Source organism: Pteropus alecto, unplaced genomic scaffold (assembly GCF_000325575.1).
Source record: "Pteropus alecto unplaced genomic scaffold, ASM32557v1 scaffold20, whole genome shotgun sequence".
NCBI lineage: Eukaryota > Metazoa > Chordata > Mammalia > Chiroptera > Pteropodidae > Pteropus > Pteropus alecto.
In genome coordinates, this window is record NW_006436298.1 from 28,455,265 (window position 1) to 28,477,037 (window position 21,773).

The 21,773-nt window shown below is 31.4% G+C and overlaps 1 protein-coding gene across 1 annotated transcript in view; it reads right to left on the reverse strand.

Moving 5' to 3' along the window:
• The window catches only part of ST8SIA4 (ST8 alpha-N-acetyl-neuraminide alpha-2,8-sialyltransferase 4), an 82,108-nt gene that overhangs the window by 23,021 nt on the left and 37,314 nt on the right, over window positions 1–21,773 (reverse strand). The window lies entirely within an intron of this gene.

Sequence of the window (21,773 nt, forward strand, 5' to 3'; positions counted from 1 at the left end):
CAGATCTTTTTTTTTTTAATCAACCTGCCAGTTTCACTTCTTCAAGAAGTGACTCTCCTACAGTATACTTTCCTCCCCCATCATAGTATTTGTTATAATTTCCTGGTACTGATATAATAATCCGAGTGAAGGTGAGAACTGTGTCTATTTAAGCCAAGTTTGCACCTCAGACCTAGCAAAGTACCTGGCACATAGCTTATGTTCAATAAAAATTGAATGATAGATGAAGTTACTGAAGAAAATTAAAGTTTAGGAAGTCCTCTTAATCAAGTTAGTACTAATATAATAATAAAGGAGAGTGCTAAAAAATGAAATATAAATAATATTATTGTATACAATATATATGTTATATAATATTTTAGTCTATTTTTAATAGAATTAGAAAAATTGAAAGATGAAAGAATAATAATAAGAAATAAAACATGGAATCCTATAGTGATAAAAGGAGCAATTGTTAATTTGTGGGGCATGAGGTTTAGATCTATTGGCAAGGGGTCATTTTAGTAACTATAAAAAGTGATATTTCTCTCTTAAATTATTTGGTATATTAAGAAATATATTTGGTCTTTGTCCACAGTTCTTGGCAAGAACTCCTAAAATGTTTAAAATTTTCTGAGTGATAGGCATGTCTTTTGTTAATCACAGAGTCCCTTTCAATTACACTTGAGTTTATGCTAAAAAAGTGACTGAGGGTGGAGCCTCTATATACCTCAAGACTGGGGCTGGTGATTAGAAAGGTCAACTAATTAGAGAGTAAGAACTTTCAGTCCCACCCCTGACCTCCAGAAAGAGGACACTGTAAAAGAATATTGTAAAAGACAATAGAGATTTAACAATAACCAATGTAGAGCTGTTTCATCTGCCATGTTTGGAATGTATTTCGCCTTTGGGGGATGTATTAGACATGTCCATCCATTATTAATATTCACCAGTGTAGAAAGATAAACATCAGTTGACTTCAAATCAAACTGAGAGAGAGATAGAAATGGAGAGGAAGATAGAAGTGGAGAAGTAACTCAGACATCTGGAGTAGAGTACACCTTAGTATAAGAGAAAGGCATAAGATGTAATTACTGGGTTTCCTACTGGATTTTCTAGCCAAAGATTTTATTTATTTCAATATAGTTTATTAGAAGCAACTGCTATTAATTTAAATCAGCCAGCAGAAAGGGGTGGGGATTGCCTGGAGAGAGGGAAATACAGGTATTCCCCGCTTTTTGGAAGTTTGCTTCACTTTAATGAAAGACCTACATTAGTACCTGTTTTCACTAACCAAAAGAAATTTGAAGAAAATTTTCAATTTTGTAAAAAAAAAAAAAAAAAAGCAAAAAATTGCTTCAGCATTTGTTTTGCAGCAAGCATTACTGAGGCATCACGTACCACCCCCGAACCCCCAGCAGCAAGAGTGGCACCAACAACCTCCCTCCCTGGGAACTATACTCAACATCTCCTCATCAAGCTGCCATAGTATTGAACGGTATCTGTGAGCATCCGGGCTTTATGTCTATTTATTTCTTGCATTTGTTAGCAAGATATGTCCTAAGGAAATTGCTTCTTTGCTTTACATCATTTTGGCTTACGAAAGGAATGCTCTACCTTGGGAAAGCAGGGGAAACCTGTACCTGGAGAGAGAAATGAGCTTTACTTAATTACTTACAGGGCAACTTAATACATCTAGTTTTTCAGTGATGCATTTATTAGAGCTAAACCTTACTTGTCACTTATGGTGTGCCAGGAACTGTTCTATATGTTTTACATATACATCAAATTATCATCTCGGCAAAACTACGAGGTTCTTAAGAACTTTGTTTTGCAGATCAGATACCTGAAGCAGGACAAGAATAAAGAATTGGCCCAAAGGCATAGAGTTGGTAAGCTGTGGAACTGAGAAATGAAAAAGTCTCCCTCCAGAGCCTATATCCTAAAAATTAGGTTGAGTTGAATTTCAGTAATGCTATTACTTGGGCCATGCCATTTTAGTTGGCATTACATTATTTCTATTTAAAAATTAAATTGCTAAAAGGTAAAATATGACTGAGGGTCCAATATTTCATTTTATAACTTTCTTGGGTATTATTCTGAGAATAGTTGTGTTGTATTAACCAACAAAACATACACACACTCACACAGTGAAGTAAAAACTCTTCTAAAATCTAATTTGGAAAAGAAGGTCAATATGCTTTTTTCTCAGTTAAATATATGGTACCTCCTACTAAGAGTAACCTGAAATTTAACAACTTTCACTTTTCAGTGGCAAATGTTAAATCTCATGTGGACTTTTCAATTTGTCAAATCTGTTGTCATTCCATATCTCTGAGGGGGACAAATAATTTTTAGAAATAAAAAATAATTTAAAACAATCAACTTAAACTATGAATAATTAGAAAAGCATTTCTAGAAAAGCATTTTATCGTCTCCAGATTCTAGTTTTACTTAGATTTGGCAGAAATAACATTGATATTTGGAAAAGAATAAAATCTATCAGAGATAATTGCTACTGTTCTGTGTTGATATTAAAATGGAATACTTTGGAGACGTTCTTCCCAATTTCCAGGTAAAAATACTACCATGCCAGTTATTATCACTATTGATTTTACTCATAGGAGCTCTAAAGGAAGTCTAGGGAATTTTTTGATTAATGCTAAAATATACCCCCCACCCCACCCACACACACACAACATCCTAGGGAAATAAGTCAATTCTGATTATTAGCTCTACTTTCCACCTGTAAAATCTGAGTCATCATAATTGTAAGAGATGCTTTGTAGTGTCAGTGTTGAACTGATTTACAAAAAAAAAATAAAAGATAGATAAACAGATAAATGATAGATGATAGCCAGATAGATGATGATAGATGATAGATAGATAGATAGATAGATAGATAAAGTAGATTTCTATAGTTTTATTTTTCATATGATACTCTTTCTCTTCAGAGAAAACACTTAAAGCAAATTAATAAGATGATTTATATCTTAGACTTATGCACCCACTTCTACCCCCAAACTCTGTACAGAGGATAATTCTAGAATACTAGAGCACAAGCTTTTTTAACTGTTATGTTCTTTTTTTCTTTCATATACTACTTACCCCAGACTCAAAGTCCTAACTCATTTTGGGGTTTATAAGTCCTATGTGCAGCAGTAACCTTTTACTAGTATTTGAACGTTCATCTAGAAATCTTATCTTTGTTCTTCCTAAAGTTCTTCCTAAATCAAATGTTATGTTTGCCTGTTTTCTTATTGCTTCTTTCATCCAGATAGGACAATTAATGAAATCCAATGGTGCAGATTCACTGTCTAACATTTAATAATTCCGTGGCACTGTGAAAATCATCTTCCTGCCAGAGGGGTGAAATATCTTAGATGCAATGGTTATGATGGAACCACGTTCAAACATGGGGACGATTATAAGAGGTTTTAGATGAAACATCTGCTATTTTATTTTGCCAGTACATCTCTATAGAAAGCAGTTTTCTTGACAAAATCATTCTCTTCAAATATAAGATTAAAAATGCTAGAAAATAGAGTAATGATAAACTCTGTATGAACTCAAGTATTGTAAAAGTTTTGGTCCTAATTCCCTTTGCTGATGAGATTTTTTTTTTTTTTATGGAATGAGGAAGAAACAATATTCAGTTTCTTAGCAATATTTCAATTTCTTAGCCTAAAATAACTCTGAAATAGATAACTGAGTTACAGTAAAACATCACGAATTAAATTTTAAAAATTTCTGAAAATCTGAATTACTACTTTTCACACATACATCTTTTTTTCATTTAGAAATGAATCTTAATCTGTATTAACAATTAGTTCAATTAGTTCAATAAAATACTGCATTCGAGTTCTGGAAATAGATACAGAATTGTATGCACATTAACTGACTACACACGCATATGCACATATCTAAAACATGTATAAATATATTTGTTATAATATTTTAATCATGTATTATCCAGTATTAAACTTATTTCTGTTTTCTGCATAAAAATTTACTAAAAGTGATTTTTTTCTTACTATATATTTAGTTATGACTAAAGGAAATTACTAAATATAATTTTAATATCTCAGATAAGTTATTATCATTTTACTTATATCATCTTGGTTTTTAGGATAAGTAATTAAGAAATCACATTTTTCCAAATGTATAGGTAAGCATATTTCATACCTGTGAGAATAAATGTCAACACTACCAAGTTTCCAAAATAAAATGGAAAATTTTAACTCATATCAAAATGCTTTCAAGCATTTATAATAGAAAAATTAGAATATAAGAATTTTGCCATATAATAACTATTATTAATAAGATTAGGAGTTCTTAAATTTTAGAAAAAAATAGATAAATAATAATAGGTATAGAGTAATATTCATTTCTGACAAACATCTTAAAATTTGAATGTCATTTCCAAGCATTTCGCCAAACCAAACTCAAAAGCAGTGTGAAGAATTTGAGTAATTTTCCTTTAGTCAATAACATTCAGAGACTCCATTTTAGGGATTATTATAAAAAATATCCATTATATGTGCTTATATTTGATTAGTATAATAAACCAAAGAGAATTATATCAAAGTTACTTGATTTTGCTTTTACATAAATCACTGTAGTCACTGCATTTGCATTAGCCGATTTAAACTATGATGATGTATAATAAAAAGAAAATATCCTAATAAATGAGATAGACCTTTCTGATAGAGTTGCCAGCGTGATAGAAAGAATAACATTTAATAAGCTTGCATGTTAATGGTTTGAATTTCTCTGTAATATACACAAGAATCTTCCAGAATCATACAATTATTCTGATGGGCAGAAGCTGGCTCTTAGTGATTCACAAAAGCAATTGTTAAATTTTCTTGATTTTTATAAGCTAGTCGACACCTCATCATTAGCTTAAAATTGGGCATGGTGGGAATATTTACACCGTGGAAATCAGCAAATGCTATAATACAGGTTTCTTTGTTTCCCCAGATTGCTGATTGTTAAACATTTATTAACACACATTGCCTGGAAAGAACCTCCACTGCTGAAATGCTACATAGTTTTCTGCAACTATTTCACAGTCAGCTTTTTAAACAAGCAAAAAGAGCATGACAGATGTGAGTTTGAAACCAAGGTACTGTGTATAAAGTCTTATTAAGTCACTTAACCTACACAAATTTGCCTTAATGTCACTATTTTTAATGAGTCTTTTGATTAGATGATACGCAAAGTCTTCTGTTCTAAGACTGTGTGAATCAAATACCATTTATGTTTATACCTCATTCTCCTCACGAAAGGTAGAAAAATAAAACTAATAGTTAAAAGCTAGATAAAGCAGAAAACCAGGATGAGGGACTCAGATTGACTGTCAGGATGGAAAAGAAACAGGGGTAAGTGGATTGTGAAGAACTGGATAATAATATCTACGCTACAGAAGACAGAACAACTCAGCTCTGGCTCACAGTTATCAAGAAAAAAATAAAGGTCCAGTATAGCCAGAACTTCTGATTTTTAAAAGAATCAACAAAAAATTGAAATTTTATTTGAAAGTTCATGGTTCTTAAATTCTGGCAGCAAGTTTTATTTTTAAATATCTGCATGGTTAAATAGGTCAGTAAACTGGCATCAAATTTTTACTCATGAGTTTGCTACCCATATTCTACAATCAGGAAGAGGAACAGAAATAGCAATAGGGTGTTTCTACAAGAGAAATGAAAGAAATCAGAAATTTTAATGAAGACCGACGTGTTATTACTTAGACTGCGAAGAAATAACTGAAAACGACACATTTCAAAAATCTTTCTTGACCATAAATAATATCTAAATTACATTTTTTTCATTTCAGTCCAAACTTGAGTAACTGATTCTGTTTCTAACACTATGGGGAACACTAGAGAAAAAAAATCTGTTAAATTAAACATTAAATTAAAAGTCATAGTACTACAAGTCATTTGCTTATTTATCTCTAAGAATAAAGGTCCTAGTTTAATTCAAATTTAATATAAAGACTTACAGACTTGAGACTAAAGACTTAGACTCAAGTCTAAGTCATCAACATTGTAGTTACTTAGAATATATTCTCTGCACTTTTCTCAGGTATGTCCTCATGAATATTTGCTTTGCGTAGAATAATAATAAATGTGTACAACAGAAAACGAAATTGTCACTAGGTAATTTCAACTAATTGTGAAACAGTGACATTCTAATTCTAACACTGTGTTATCCACATTAAACTTCTCAGCAAAATTATTTAAATCATGTTGACAAAGCTTGCTCTAAAAACGGATTATTTTTTATTTCTATAACCTTTTACTAACTTAAAATGTGTAAGAATTGATATTTAGTTATGGTACAAATTGCACTTGTTCTCTGGCTAACTACACATTTTAAAGTTCCGTATTGTGTTTCAAATTTCATTTAAAATAAAGTATTTCAAAGTTAGGTGGTTAGAGCTTTACAAATAATATGGCATACCATTAATCAATTTTCTAGAAGAGATCCTGATTTTGCTCTGCAGATATCAGCTGAAAGCTTGAGAAGATAAACTTAAGTTTAATGAAATGCTTCAGAACCCTGCTGTTGAATTTCTTTTAGAATTTAAAAAAAAAAATCATTTGAATTCTATTTTAGAATTACTTAAAAACTCGTGCCTGCAATTTGAGGTATAATCCTTAGCTATATAGACAGTTTATTTAGTTGTTTCCCCTTCTTGTCTATGAAAAATAATCTTTTTATCTCTGGCCAGGAAATACAAGTCAGAATAGAGCTCAAGATCCGTGATAACTTATATAAATAGGAATGAATTCATTTTCTGAATATCATTCTGGCAAAGAGTACAAAGCTATATAAATTAATAGATTTTATTATGTTGAAAAATAAACATCAAGAAGGAATGATAAAATGGCACAAATATTGTCATGCTAATATAAAGCTACATTCGTCCACAGAAATACTGATGGAAAGTGAGATGTTCCTGGGATCAGCAATTCTGGCTCTGCCTTTGAGTGTCTAGTCTTGGATGAGACTCTGGGCCTCAATAGCCTGCTCTGTAAAATGAGGAGTTTAACTAGATGTGTCAAAGATCACTAAAATCTCTTTGGTATGTATTAGATATGCATATTTATGTTTATGATGGGTCTAGATTTTTCTAATCAGTTATAAATTTCCTCACACCTTTTTCAACATTTTCAAATATGTTTTACTTATTTCAGGGAGGATTACAGTGCTATTTTTAAAGATATTCAAAACAGAGGATACAGTTACTTGATGAACACATATAATACAATAGATTTTTCTTTAGGGTAGAAGAAAGGGGATTTTCAGAGAAACTATAAAACCTGTTTCCAATGTACTACTATAATGAAATAAAGAACAAGATATGAAAATGTCCCCTAATATCATCAGCCATCAGACTGGTTAGAAAGTCCCTAATCAAACCTGAGTGTTAAAAGGTTCAGAAGATTGAGGGGGTATGCCAAATTCCCCAAACAGTTCATTTCATTATGAGTCACAATGCTTGTGCAATGCAGTCATTTCCTAACGCACTCACTTCTGGAGAGGAAACCACATGCCTCCATCATCGCCTGACCAGTAGGGGCAGTATCCCATTTAAATAGTTCAGTTTGCCTTTGAGTCTCGTTCCCAGTCAGCCTTCGTCTGCTCTTGTAACATTCTTGTCCCCGGGTTATTAAGGATATAAAAAAACCAATCTCCAAAAAAACTTTTACATAGATGCGAAAATAAAAATAAAACAAAATAAAATAAAACAAAATGCAGATAGTTTGTCCAGGGTGTCACTTTTTTCTTTTGTAATTGCTTCTTCCTCTTCTATTTTCCAGGAAGTCCCTGCCCACCTCCTAATCTACTGGCAACCACGGTATGCCTTCTTACTGTCATATTCAGTGTCTTACAGGCAGTGAGAAATACGAGGACTTAGTTCCCGTGCACACCAAGTTAAATGAGAAAACTAGAATGAGGGAAATGTCAATCTCACCACATTCTGTGGTGGAAAAAAAGAGAGATTCACAAATCTATCTCAAAATAATTTTGTTCTTCACTTTTATTATTTCTAAACAGGTAGCTCATTTCAGTAGTTATATAACTGCTGAAATAATTTTTTTTATTATTATGGTGACATTGGTTAACGAAATCCAGTAAGTTTCAGGTGTACAATTTAACAGTAAGGCATATATATGTATATACACATTGCATTGTGTGTTTACGTCCATAGTTAGATTTCATTCTGTGACCACATATTTGACCCCTATTACCATTTTAACATTGTAAAATCATTGTTCGGATCCTGAAGTTTTTTGTAAATTGGGACTCTGATTAATATTCTTCTCTTTCTTTTTTTAAATCAAGCAATACAATTTTGGAGTCATTATATTTAGCTTTTTCAAAATAAAACTACTATGTAGTATATATCTATGATATAACTGGTGAATAGGCACTAGTGTAAATTCTTGGTTTTTACTCTTAGCTGACCTTTAATTCTGCTTGAAAACTCTTGTGTGTATCTCTATTCAGTGACTCTGCTTACATATCCCACTGGAGGGATTCCAAATTCTGCTAAATCCCTTGGGCTAGCATTCTCATATTACCTTGTCCTTTCCTTATATAAACTCTGGACCGTGAAGGTGGGGATTGCATCACTTGAGGAATCCCCCACTGTGTTAACTTCTTTGCAACTTCAGACCTAGACCAACTCCTGGCACAGAATGCACTCTTCAAATGTGATTTAAAGTATTTTGCCACTTTAATATACATTTTTTTAATGAAAAATTCTGTATTTTATTTTCTATCCAGTCTGATAGGAATGCCATGCTTAGTGCATTACCGAAATATTTGTGTGAAACATATTCTGTGTTAATTATTTCCCATAAAATAATCAGCTTGCTAATTTTGAAAATAACAGCATTTCTGTTGTAGGCATCTGTTCCAGGGAAAAAGAAAAATATTTGCCAGCTGAATAAACTATAAAATGCGCTTAGTAGAACTGATTCTTCCTGGTATGACTTTTATTAACAGAGACCTGCTGATGGATTATTTGACTATAATACATATGAACTCTACAAAGTATCAAGTTCTTTTCTTTTCTTTTTTTAATAATGATTATTAAGAAGTAAAAACAAAGATGGGAGTTTTGGGAAAGTGCCCACATTTCATCTGAACACCGCTTGCTCAATTTTTATTATTTTAAAATAGGTACTGTCAAACATTTATAATGACTGCAATTTTCTCAAGCACTACTGAGAAACAGATATTTTAATGTAAGATTGGCTTGTCATCTTGTAAAAATTTTATATGTCTATAAAATAACTTCTGCAGGAAGTTTACAGAATTCTATTGAGAAGAATAAGATCAACAATGGAATAAAATACAAAATCATAACTTTAGATGCAAGAAATACTTTAAGTAAGATTCCCTGGAACAAGAAAAAGAAGAATTTAGTTCTTATTAGACTAAATTATCAAAAATATTAATAATGTAATATCGAATTCCTTCTATTTTAGATTATGTAAGAATATCCACATGTCACATGATTGTCTTAGCTATTTAATTTTGTCTAAGTTTGTAACTGACATAAATATCGTTGGATGGCTAAAACACAGAAGCTGTAACTCTGAACTCAGTTGCTTGATGCTACAGCTTAATTAATTTTGGCAAATTTCTTTGAAATTGTTATAAAGGCCAAGGAAACTCAATTTTTTTTTTTTTTAAATAATGGCTTTAATTCTCATTTTAAGTAATTCGGTAGAGGAAAGTGTGCTTTAATTAAACATATATTATACCAGTGATGCTGGCAAGGTTCATTCAATGAAATCTATACAAGCTGAGCACCTAAGATTTCCTAATGACTGTATTAAACTATCACTTTGTTTACTTTTTTACGGAAGGAGAAATGGATTCTTTCACTGATTTTTCCATCTCTAGAGAGTCATCAAAGGGCAATATTTTCTTCAAGAGTATGCTTTAAATGAGGAATTAGAGAATGAGTCAAACACTATGAACCATACTTTTTCATTGTGAAAACAATTGAGTGTTGACAATGAAAATGTATACTGCCTGAAACAAAACCAGTTTATTCTTGGTAAGAAATCAATAATAAGACAGCAACTTCCAGCCCAATCTCTCTGCAACACATATCGTTTGACCACCAACATGGTCATTGGATGATGAAAGTGGAAGACGAAAGTGGAACAGGGTAGAATTGAATGATTGAAACTGAGTTCTTAATATGCTAGCATTGAACTGAAATTCTCTCTATGAAAATTTAATCAAGGATTATAGCTAAATAATACCATTGCTGAGGTAATGAGGTCTTGTATTGCAAACTCATGTAAAAACAAAAAAGCAGTAGGCATTTACCCAATACAGAGCACTCACTTGTCACCCACCGTTTTTTGGTACTGAACTTAAATTCAGTGACTAACTTTATGAATCAGTTTGATAAAGATGCACAGGGTTAGAGAAATGTGAGATCAAAAATCAGCAGTACTGCTGTTCTCACATCTTTTTCACTTCTTACTTCTCAGTCCCCAAAGTCTATATATCAGGCCTAGTTTCCTTTAATTCTCAAATATATTTACCAATAAGTAAGAATCAGCTATCTTACTGTTTATTTAGGTTATTTTATTATCTCTCTTCTGAATGTTAGCTGGTTATTTCTCATTGAGACTAAAATCTGTTCAAATTCTATAGCAGTAAGGTCCTTTGAGGGATAAGGAATCCTTCATGGCATATACAAAACATTCTGCCATATAGCAGAACTCCAATTTATCACCAAGTAGTAACAATGGTGTTTCAGGAGGCTAAAGTTCTTAAAGTATGATGAAAACTATCCTTTCTTAAGAACTGAAAAAAATGCTTTATGATTTTACTTTCCCTTAGGCCCTGAGGTGACAGGTTCTGCATAATACCATTTAGAGGAAATGATTGTCACAATGAACACCGATCTGAAAAAAACGAATGTAAGAATTTGTAACTTATATAATGTGATCTGATTGGTTCTCAAAATAAAATATTGAACAATGTTTCCCACATAAACCAACAAACATATATTGTTACTATACTTGTTAAACAAGTATAGTCTTCAGAAAACCACACTGAACCACAAATGTCCTAACTTGAAGAGGGAGCAAGCTCACTTATCAATACATAAAAAGGAATACCATTCAGCATGTCAGTGGGGAGCAGAGAAGGGCCCTGGCTGTTTGGGCTGCACCTTGATGAGGGCGGCTGGCAGAGGTAACAGACTCAGACAGCGGTACCGTGGTTTTCCTCCTCACCACTAACTATTGATTTTTACTAGGACTCTATAACTTTGATTTTTCTCTTGTCTCTGTGAATATTCTTTTTGACTGATTTCATCCATAGAATGTGAAAATATAAATGTCTTAATTCTGAGAAGTCAATCCCAGCTATATGGCTCCAACTGGAACCTGTAGGAAACAGAGCCTCCAGTCTGGCCCTGGGGGGCCAAATGGGCTTTCCTATTCTTATTTTTTATGTAAACAAAGAACCAAAAGAAATTGTTAAAGAGACTTTAAAAATATTTAATAGTCAAAGTCTTTATTCTAGTACAATATGCTTAGTTACTCATCCAGATATTCAAATGATTTGGGGGTAAGGCTGTCTAGTAGAGTGAAAAGGAAGAAGAGATAGCTCTTTCTTTAATCTCTTGGCAATAGGAATCAGGGTGTGCTAGCACACTCGGATCAGACTTGTTTCCTACATGAAAATTCTAGTGGGCAAGCCTTAAATCTTTTGCCTTCTTCTCTTTAATATATTCCTGGTATATTGAAGTGACATTTCAAATATCTAAAGCCATAATTTGGAAGTTGTAGCCTGAGGCTGTGATCATATGAGCGACCATATTAGAAGCTAGAGTTAGTTGATCGACTATGATCAATCATAAGGAAATTCTTAGTCTAAATAATCTTAAGGAGATAAGAAACTGTAAACTTTTAAAGATTTATGTGATACTTTTTTTAATAACCTCCCTTGGCAAACTCAATATCCAGTCATGCTCATTTCTTAAAAAAACCATTATTACATATTCATTTTTTTTATTTTAAAGTCACAATTATTTTAATCTATATAAAAAAATCTCTGAATGTAGTAATTGTTCAATCACTTGAGCTTAAATTAGAATAGCTTTTTGCAGATTTATTCAATTTTGCATATTGATTAGTGTTCCTCTTTTTTCCTGAAAGATCAGAGAAACAAGGGAATTTCTCAGGTTATTTATGTACATACTACCACTCAGTACAAGATTGGATCTTGAAAGTAGAAAGGCAATAACACGACCAAAAGCATGTAATGAATATAACATATGAAATAACTTCATGAATTTTTCCTGTAGCTCTTAAATATAGTAGTAAAAACTTTTTTTTCTATATACTAAATTTCGGTCTTAGAATTAAAAAAAAATGAAAATCAATTTATTTCACTGTGTACAGTGTTTAAAATTACCATTTTTCTTCCTGAAAGCACCATAATAAATTATTTTTTTTAAATTCATAGATCCACCTGTACACATATACACAGAGATTTTGAAAGCTAATTCTTGCGATAATATTCAAGAGACAACACTAAGTCACTAAATTATGGAACTATGGCAACTTTCTCGAGTAGCCAGGATAAATTTGCAAATGTTCAGTTTGGATGTTTCCATGTGTCATACTTCATTACTATGATCTGTTTACTTTTTAATCAGAAGATAATCTTATATTTTCATTCTAATAACACCTTAGGCAGGTAAGATCTAGTAAGTATTGGTTTTATGATTTTGTGGATACTGGGCACAAATTGGTTCTTAACATATACCAGTTGATTAGTTAATAAATTGCTAATCTAGATAGACAAGCTATCCAGGTTCTAGCCTCATTATTTGAGATTCAAGCCATCCTTATTGGCATGGTTTCCCACTGTTTCAACATAAACTAAAGGGTGAATGTGATTTCTAGTTATACCGAGATTGATTTAAAAAATTTCTGTCTTCCATTCTACTTGCTGCCCTGCTTCTTTGATTGTTCTAAATAAGTAACCCTGAACCAAACTTCAACATGACTCCATTCTCCACCCCTTTACACCTGTGCCCCAGCCCTTACCATAATGAACATGGGGCTTTTGTGCTTCTTAGGTATATAAGCGATGAATACATCAAATTTTGCTCTCATGAAACTTAAAATATAAACAGACAGAGAATAAAATGAACAATAATCGTACATTCTGAAGTCTGTTCTATTAGAGATATGTATCCCTTGAGAAGAGAATACAGAGAAAAGACACTCAGATCAATCTCAAAGAGACGAGAGTGAAGAATTGTGTCCAACTGGAACTTACCTTTAATTGAGACTTGAAGAAGGAGTAGAAATTATCCAAGTGGAGAAGAGAGAACAATGCATACCAAAGAGAAAAATCAGGATATGTCAATGTCACCGAGTGCCATGAAGGCTTCCCCATTTCTCAAAAGACATTCTAGATACTTTGCAGTCTTTTAGTCTCGATGAGAGAGAACCAGAATTGGAAAGCATGCTGACGAAGGGTACCCTGGCAGCTTGGTTTCCTACGACTTTCTGTTTGAACCTTATAGCTGTGAATGACTTCTCAGATACAACTTATTTGTTTGTTTGTTTGTTTGTTTTTGCAAACCTAAGTAAATGTTTATTAAAATAAAAAAAAACTTACGGTCAATCTTAAAAGGTGAGATATTTTCATCTTTTCAGATATAACCTATTTGTATTTTCACATTCCAGAAGGAAATATGAATGATGAGAGCTGGTAGGAAATAATATTGTGACTCAGGGAAAACAGAGTAAATATCAGGAAATGCTGCAATGCCAGAAGGGTGGATATCAGAGTTCCCAGTAAGGAAAGAAATACGCCATCATGAAAATATCATGAGTTTTAAAATATCTACTATGCAGTATCTCACTACTCAAAAACATTAAAGAAGGATACATGTTTTATAAAGAAATATTACAGCTGTGTTGCTCATTGGTCAAAATAGAAACCATATGGAAATGTTTTTGGCATAAGACTACATTGAAAACAAGTAAGGCATTTCTTCAGAAAGCATTTGGAGTGCATGTGGCCATTTTCAATTGCTTTTTAAAACTGCTTTTCCTTGTATGACTCTGAGTTGATTTGATATTCCAAAACAATTCATTTAAATAACAGTGAGAAACTCAAATTTCCTGAAGTCTACTAATGGTCTACTTCAGCCTACACTTTTACTGGGGGTTCTATTGGAACCCTGGTCTGATTCAAATTCTACTGCAAGCATGTGCCATTCACATAAATTTAGCCTGCAGAGGATCACCCTAATTTAACACAGCCTTTTATCTTTACACTCATTTAAAATGGAGAAATTTTGACATCTGAAAGATGAGTACAGTGACTAACGTCTGAGAAATAGTATTTTTGTGTTAATCTTAAAACTGGAAAAAAAGTTGATGCTGGAAGATATGTGGAAATACAATCTGTTTATTCGTTAAGAGCTACATAAAAATCATACATTGTAACAAAGCAACTAATGTGTGCTTCTTTTAATAGAAAGACATAATTGACCAACAAAATATTTTACAACAGAGTGACAGCTACACAGATAAGAGGCAAGCTAAGGATGTCACTTGATTTGATTTCTGTAAGGTTTGTTATTCCTTTCTACATTTAATTTCACAAGCTAGGGATTATGATCTTAATCATTAAATCATAAATTAAATATAATCAATTTGTTTATGGGCTGCATGCCACAAGAAAACATCAGTGATCCAGCAAAACCCCAGAAAATTTAGGAGGGTATATTAAGTGATATCCCATTGTCCAACTTAATTTTATTTAATGACAAAAATGAAGAAATAAGTATAGCGTTCATGAAATATGAAGATTAATTAGGATATTATCTTATATTTTGAATAAGAGAAAATAATTCAAAAGTTATTTAGTCACTCACGGTAATAGTGTAAAAGAATACTTATCCTCCCAAAGTAAGATGAAATTACTAGAAATAAATGCAAGACCGCACAACAAATACCAATAACATAACATAAATATAAAGTGGGAGACTTGCTATATATTAAGCATGGCAAAACCAACTTTTGAAAATCCCAAGTGACAATAAGTTGAATATGAATCAACAACGTAACATAATTATAAGGAAAGTCGATCGATTATTGATACGTGTGTTTGACACAAAAGGTCTAGCAAAGCAACTGCCAAGAATAAGTTGTTATATATATATATATATATATATATATATATATATATATATATATATATATATATATATATATATATATATATATATATATATGTACAAAATACATATATATACTATTATTATATTATGTTATACATTATATAAGTCTATATAACAGTACATTATATTATATTTTTGAGTGTATATAAATAGTATATTAAATATTATTATATGTTGTATGTATATATATAGCATATATGTATACTACTTTTATTTTTCATCTATGCAACATATACCACTCCAGATATAATTTTTCATAATGTGCATTTATAAACGGAGCTATGTTTTTTTTAAAAAAAACTTAATAATTGCAGAAATCCAAAGAAAAAATAAATTCAATAGACTAAATGGCCTCATAATAAACATATATGCCTACACCTTCTATATTTATTTATATATATACATACATACATATATGCCTATACATATTCGGCTGTAGATATGCGTGTGTATGTGTATCTTTTACTATCAACAAGAAACATTTATATAAAGTGGGTTAGTTAAATTATAGTCTTGAAGAATATGAAGAATATTGAAATTCCAAGAGAAATGACTTTAAAGCAGGAATATTTTAGTAAGTTACTTCCATTATCCCAATGACCAAAAGTTACATGAACTTCCTTTAGGTTATAGAGAAGATATTCCTGAGGATGTTTATGAAAATTAAGTACAAAAGTTTACTGTGGTGATTTGAATATTCACTTCAGTAAGAACAAGTAAAGTATAGAAGCATTAAAACCCAAAGCCCAAAAGAATCTATATGACTATTTATGTCAATATCCACATTTTAAAGGATACAAATCTTACAGTGAAGGAGGTAAATAGTCTTGTCTATAGTCAAAATAGGAGAGGGTTTTTTTTGACCTTCCTTAGAAATCAAACTCCAAAATAATTATTGAGAAATTTTTAAGCAAGTAAACTCATTTGAGACCAATGTAAATACGCATTGTAAAGAGAATAAAAACATTTCCCAGATTTTGCAAATTTGGGAAATCCTGGTATAGATCATGAGGGGTATATCAAGCACTTCAAATGAAAAAATTTTAATTCCAAAGAAATGAAATCGCCTATTTTACTCTCCATTAAAAGATAAAGAACAAAAGTCACAAATAGGACTCATATATAAATTTTTAAAATCTATATGAACTGAATTTACATTTTCTTTAAAACTTATTTTAGTGAAGATGTTTGCTTATAAAATTGTTGGATGACTTTAGAATTGTTAACTATGAAAGTAACACCACAGAACATATGTACTTTTATCAATCTCAGTAATCGCCAATAAATCTTTAAGACAAGTGTTTATCTTGATTAATACAAAGTATCAGTTTATCAAATTAATGAGTAAAGTCACTGTTATATTAATATTAATATTAAAACAAATTAATAATTAGTATGTGGTGACAAAATAGAACAAATACATAATTTTTGTTACAAGTAGAATTAAAATAATAAAACTAATGGATCATATACATTCTGAAATAATTAACACTTATTTTGTTTTTTATTTAAATATTTTAGTAATAGTTCATAATAATTGCGAGGGGGCAAAGGATTCAAATATAAACTTTGGATATTTTTTCCAGAACTGATTATAAACAAATATAATATTTAAATCAATTAAGCTCTTAAATATAAATATGTGAATAGAGATAAGCATTATAATAAGAAATAGAAGAATGGAGATGATAACTATAAGAGCAAACTCCCTAAAATGCAAACTTCAAAAAAAAAAATGTACAAGAGTACATATGATTCTAATCTAGAACTAACTATATATGTTTACTTTCATAAAATGTAATTTTAAAATATGCTCATTTATCTATCTATCCTGGGAGAAATCTTAAGAAATTATCTATGGTAGTCAGTAGTGAATCTATTTTTTTACACTGTTCATTTTTTTTTTCAACGTATAGAAAAATAAGAAAAGTATAACCATCTCACTCAAAAAATTAGGACTTAGCTGTTAATGATTCATATTATAGTAATTATAGAAATAAGATGTTTTTTGCCTAAAACTATTTTATAAAAATGTATTTTATATGTCCTAAATATTATTTTAAAATTGTATATTAAATTATATCATTGGGTTAATTTTTTTGGAAGTTTTTAGCTTGTACATTGATAATTTTATTATAAATGTATAAAGAAAAAACCTTGATTTTTATATCTAGTCACATTTTACAAATTTCAACAAATCATTTTATAGTTACAAAAATCCCCTCTTTGGTCTTAAAGTCTTATGAAAATTGTTCCAGTTCTCAAAAGAAAAATTACCAAATAGCAATAAAAATATATAGACTGGTGTGGCTTCTGAAGAATACCAATGAAAAGCTTGCAATCCCAAACCAGTTTAATACATTTATGTATTCTCCTAAATGTGTAATTATAGCTTTTACTTGTCCCTATTAGATAACCCTTTTATTATTTTGTAAGATTGTTTTAAAATTGGAATCCAGCTATATTTTTTCCCCTACTGTTTCACTTAACATGGCTTGGGAAGAATGACCATACATTAAAACAATCTAAGAATCTCTTCGAGTTTTGTGATTTATAATTATATTTTCTGAGCCTTAAAAAAAAAAAAAAAAAAAAACCCTACAAAGGAATGGACGTTTAAAGTTAGTAAGCCATCATAATTTTCAGAGAAGTTTACATAATGTAATTTGACAATATGAAAACTACCTAAATGATTCTCATTGTGTTCAAGAACCTTTTGCTTTCCATGTCACTTATACTTTCTGCTTGTAATTGCAGTACTTGGAAAGGCCTTCACATCTTAACATAGTGATTATGTGCACCTAAAATGCATGTACTGGGTGCTCTAAACCTTTCATAAGAGACAACAAACTCCAGTAATCAATAGAGGATATAAAACTCTCTAAAGTATTTCCCTGAATTGTGTATTAACCACAGGGTTTCAAAGAGATGTAAAATAAGTACTTCAAGATTTTTGGGAACTTTGCTCTTGTTTTAGTATCATGAGAATCTTGTTTAATCAGCATTCACATCTCTTTATTTTCTTTCAGAGTTTTAGTAGCTGTGTAAGGTACAAACACTATACTGCATGCATTAATGTATTAATTTCATTAATTCCGCAGAAAAAATTACCTTTCACATATACTGTGTGTACAAATTTCCAAAGTATTTCAAAAGTGGAAAGGCATCTCTACAGCTACTTTTTATATCCTGGGCCACAGTTTAGAACTTAATCACTTGACATTTCAGGGGGAAGATATGGACACATGAACGAGAAAGTAGCAAGGTAAATTCTTTCTGGAGAACTCAAAATAAGTCTTGTGAAAAACATCTAAAGCATAGTAATCAAAAGAAAGCATACCATTAACATCACTGGTGGTCGGAAGTTTTGTCTTGTTGCTCTTAGGAATTAGTGAAGTAGTTTATATTTAATGATTATTGAAGAAAAGTGGATAAGATAAAACATAAAAGGAGAGTACTGATGAACTAATTTAAAGGCTGTGTACTTTCTATATTTAATATATGTAGTTCCTTCTGGATTCTAATGATCTTAAAATGCCCTGTTTGAACCATGCCTCTTATTTTGTGTCTTGCTATTGGTAGTGAATAGAGATATATAAACGAGAATCAAAAGTAGAGAACAAAAGTACTAATTTCAAAGATTATATAAAAAGGAAAAAGACCCAGAATAGTCAAGATAATACTGATGAAGAACAAAGTCAGCAGACTGACACTCCCTGAGTTCAAGAATTACCATAAAGCTACAGTAATCGGGGTTGTATGGTGTTGGTGAAGAATAGACAAATAGATCAACAGAATGTGTAAGGAGCCCAGAAATAGACTCACATAAATATAGTGAACTAATATTTTAGAAAGAAGTAAACATAATACATTGGAGAAAAGATAGTTCAAAAAATGGTGCTGAAACTACCGGATATCCACATCCAAAAAAATGAATCTATACATAGATCTTATACCCTTCACAAAAAAAAAAAAATACCTCGAAATAGACCCGAGTTGTTAATGCAAAATGCAAAACTATAAAACTCTTAGAAGAAAACACAGAAAAAAATCTATATAACTTTGGGTTTGGTGATGGCATTTTAGATATAACACTAAAGGCGTGATCCATAAAAGAAATAATTGACAATCTGGACTTCATTAAAAATAAAAACTTATGCTCTGCAAAATACAAAACCAAGAAAATGAGAAGACGAGCCACAGACTTGGAAAACATATTTGCAAATATACATCTGATAAAGAACAGTTATCCAAAACATATAAGAACTCTTAAAACTCAACAAAAACTAATGACCTGACTAAAAAATGGGCCAAACATGTTAAAAAACACTTCGCTAAGGAAAGATACAGATGGCAAATAAGTACATTAAAAGACGCTCCACATCATATGTCATCAGAGAAATGCAAATTAAAATAAATATAAAACATCACTACATACCTATCAGAATGGCCAAAATCCAGAACACTGAAAACACGAAACACTGGTGAAGATGTGGAAATAGAGGAATTTACATTCATCACTGGTGGGAATGTACAACGGTACAGCCGCTTTGGAGGACAGCTTAGAAATTTCTTACAAAAGTATACAAACTCTTATTATAAGTTCCAGCAATTGTACTCCTTAGCTTTTACCCAAATGAGATGAAAACTAGGTCTACCCAAAACCTGCACACAGATTTAATAGCAGCTTCATTCATAATTCCCAAACCTTGGAATCAATAGGTGAATGAATAAATAAACTGGTACATCCAGATGACGGACTATTATTCAGCACTGAAAATGAGTTACCAAGCTATAAAAAGACATGGAGGAATTTTTAAAGCATATTATTAAGTAAACAAAGCCAACATGAAAAGCTAAATGTTGTATGATTCCAACTATATGACATTCCAGAGGAGGCAAAACTATGGGGACAGTAAATATATCAGTGCTTGTCATGAGTTAGTTAATGGGGAGGAAAGAATGAATAGGTTAAGCACAGAGGATTTTTAGGGCAGTTAAACTATTCTGTATGGTACTAGAATGGTGGATACATGTCATATGTGTCAAAGCCCATAGAATGTACAAACAAAGAATGAACTATAATTTAAACTATGGACTTTGGGTGATAATGTATCAGTGTAGATTCATCAGTTGTAACAAATTGAATCTTAGTACAATTTTGAATCTTAATAAGCTATCACTGGAGTGTACCATGTACATGTCTGTGTGTGTCACAGCATGTGACAAGAGTGGTGTCTTTGTTTTTCTATGAATCAACTGATACTCAACATTAATATCTCAAAAAATAGGAAATGTTCTTAGCACAATTATAACATTGTATAGTTACTCTCTGTTAAGAACACATTATTTTTTCCAGTCAAATTGAAATTACCAGGAATCTTTGTAACTTAAAAAAAATACTTATTCTCCAAAGCACGTATTTTATCCTACTTTGTTGAAACTTTGTGCCAAACATCAATAGAATGAACGTTGAATAATCGTGATGTAATTATAAGAATGCGATTTAATTTTGTGCAGAATAACACAATCCAAGAAACTGTCAGGAGACTTAAACAAGGAAACGGGAAATCCTTGAAAGTATTTCAATAACAAAACAAAATGAAAACACTTTAGCCCAGTCTTAATTACAGCATACGAAGCAAACTATTTTTAACTCTGGGCTTGGAAACCTTTTTCTTTTAGGAGTTTTAGACACTGTATTTAATTGGTCCCTTGAACCTGCCCTTCCTTTCCATGTCCACTGATTCTGCCCTACATCCTTATCATGTTATGAATAAATTGGTCAAAAGCCTAATTGGTTTTCATTCCACTAGCCCTCACCTTGCCAATGCAGAGTCTGCAGTTACACAATTTACTCTCCTAAATTCACACAGCTAACTGTGCTTAATGCAGGAAAAAATGAATTCTCTTCCCAACCAGATCACAAGTAATTTTTCCAATTTTATATTACAATGCTCCACATGGACTCCATAATTCTACAGGTTTACTGTGTACTTAATCATTTCCTGCCTCAGTTTGCTCGAATGATAGAATAACATTTCCTTCTGTTTCCTTCCCTTTCCCTCTCTCTTACCCCTCTCTCCCTCCTTTCCTCGACAGCATACTCCCTTATCATTTGTTTATGCCCTATCTGCTTGTACTTCCCTCTGTTACCACCATAAACCCTATGCATTCCTTTTCAGCAGTGATCAGTTCTTCCTCATTTTTGTATCCATAGCATCTGACACTTAGTAGATATTCAATAAATACACATTATTGCTTATCTTTGTGTCACGTATTTTGCACACATATATATGACTGAATTTGGCCTTTTTGATCATTTGGTACTTTTAAACAAGAATCTATTTATTAGGCTTTTCTTCTGAGCTTGAGTTAATAAAAGGAAAATGTTGACTTAATTCATAAAAATGGCATCTGTAACTTTTGTGGGGAAGCATTAAGGAATAGTATCTCAGCCAGCCTTCTCTACCACTAGTAGGCCTGTTAACTACACATGGGTCTTAATTGCTCCTAAAATACATTTAACATT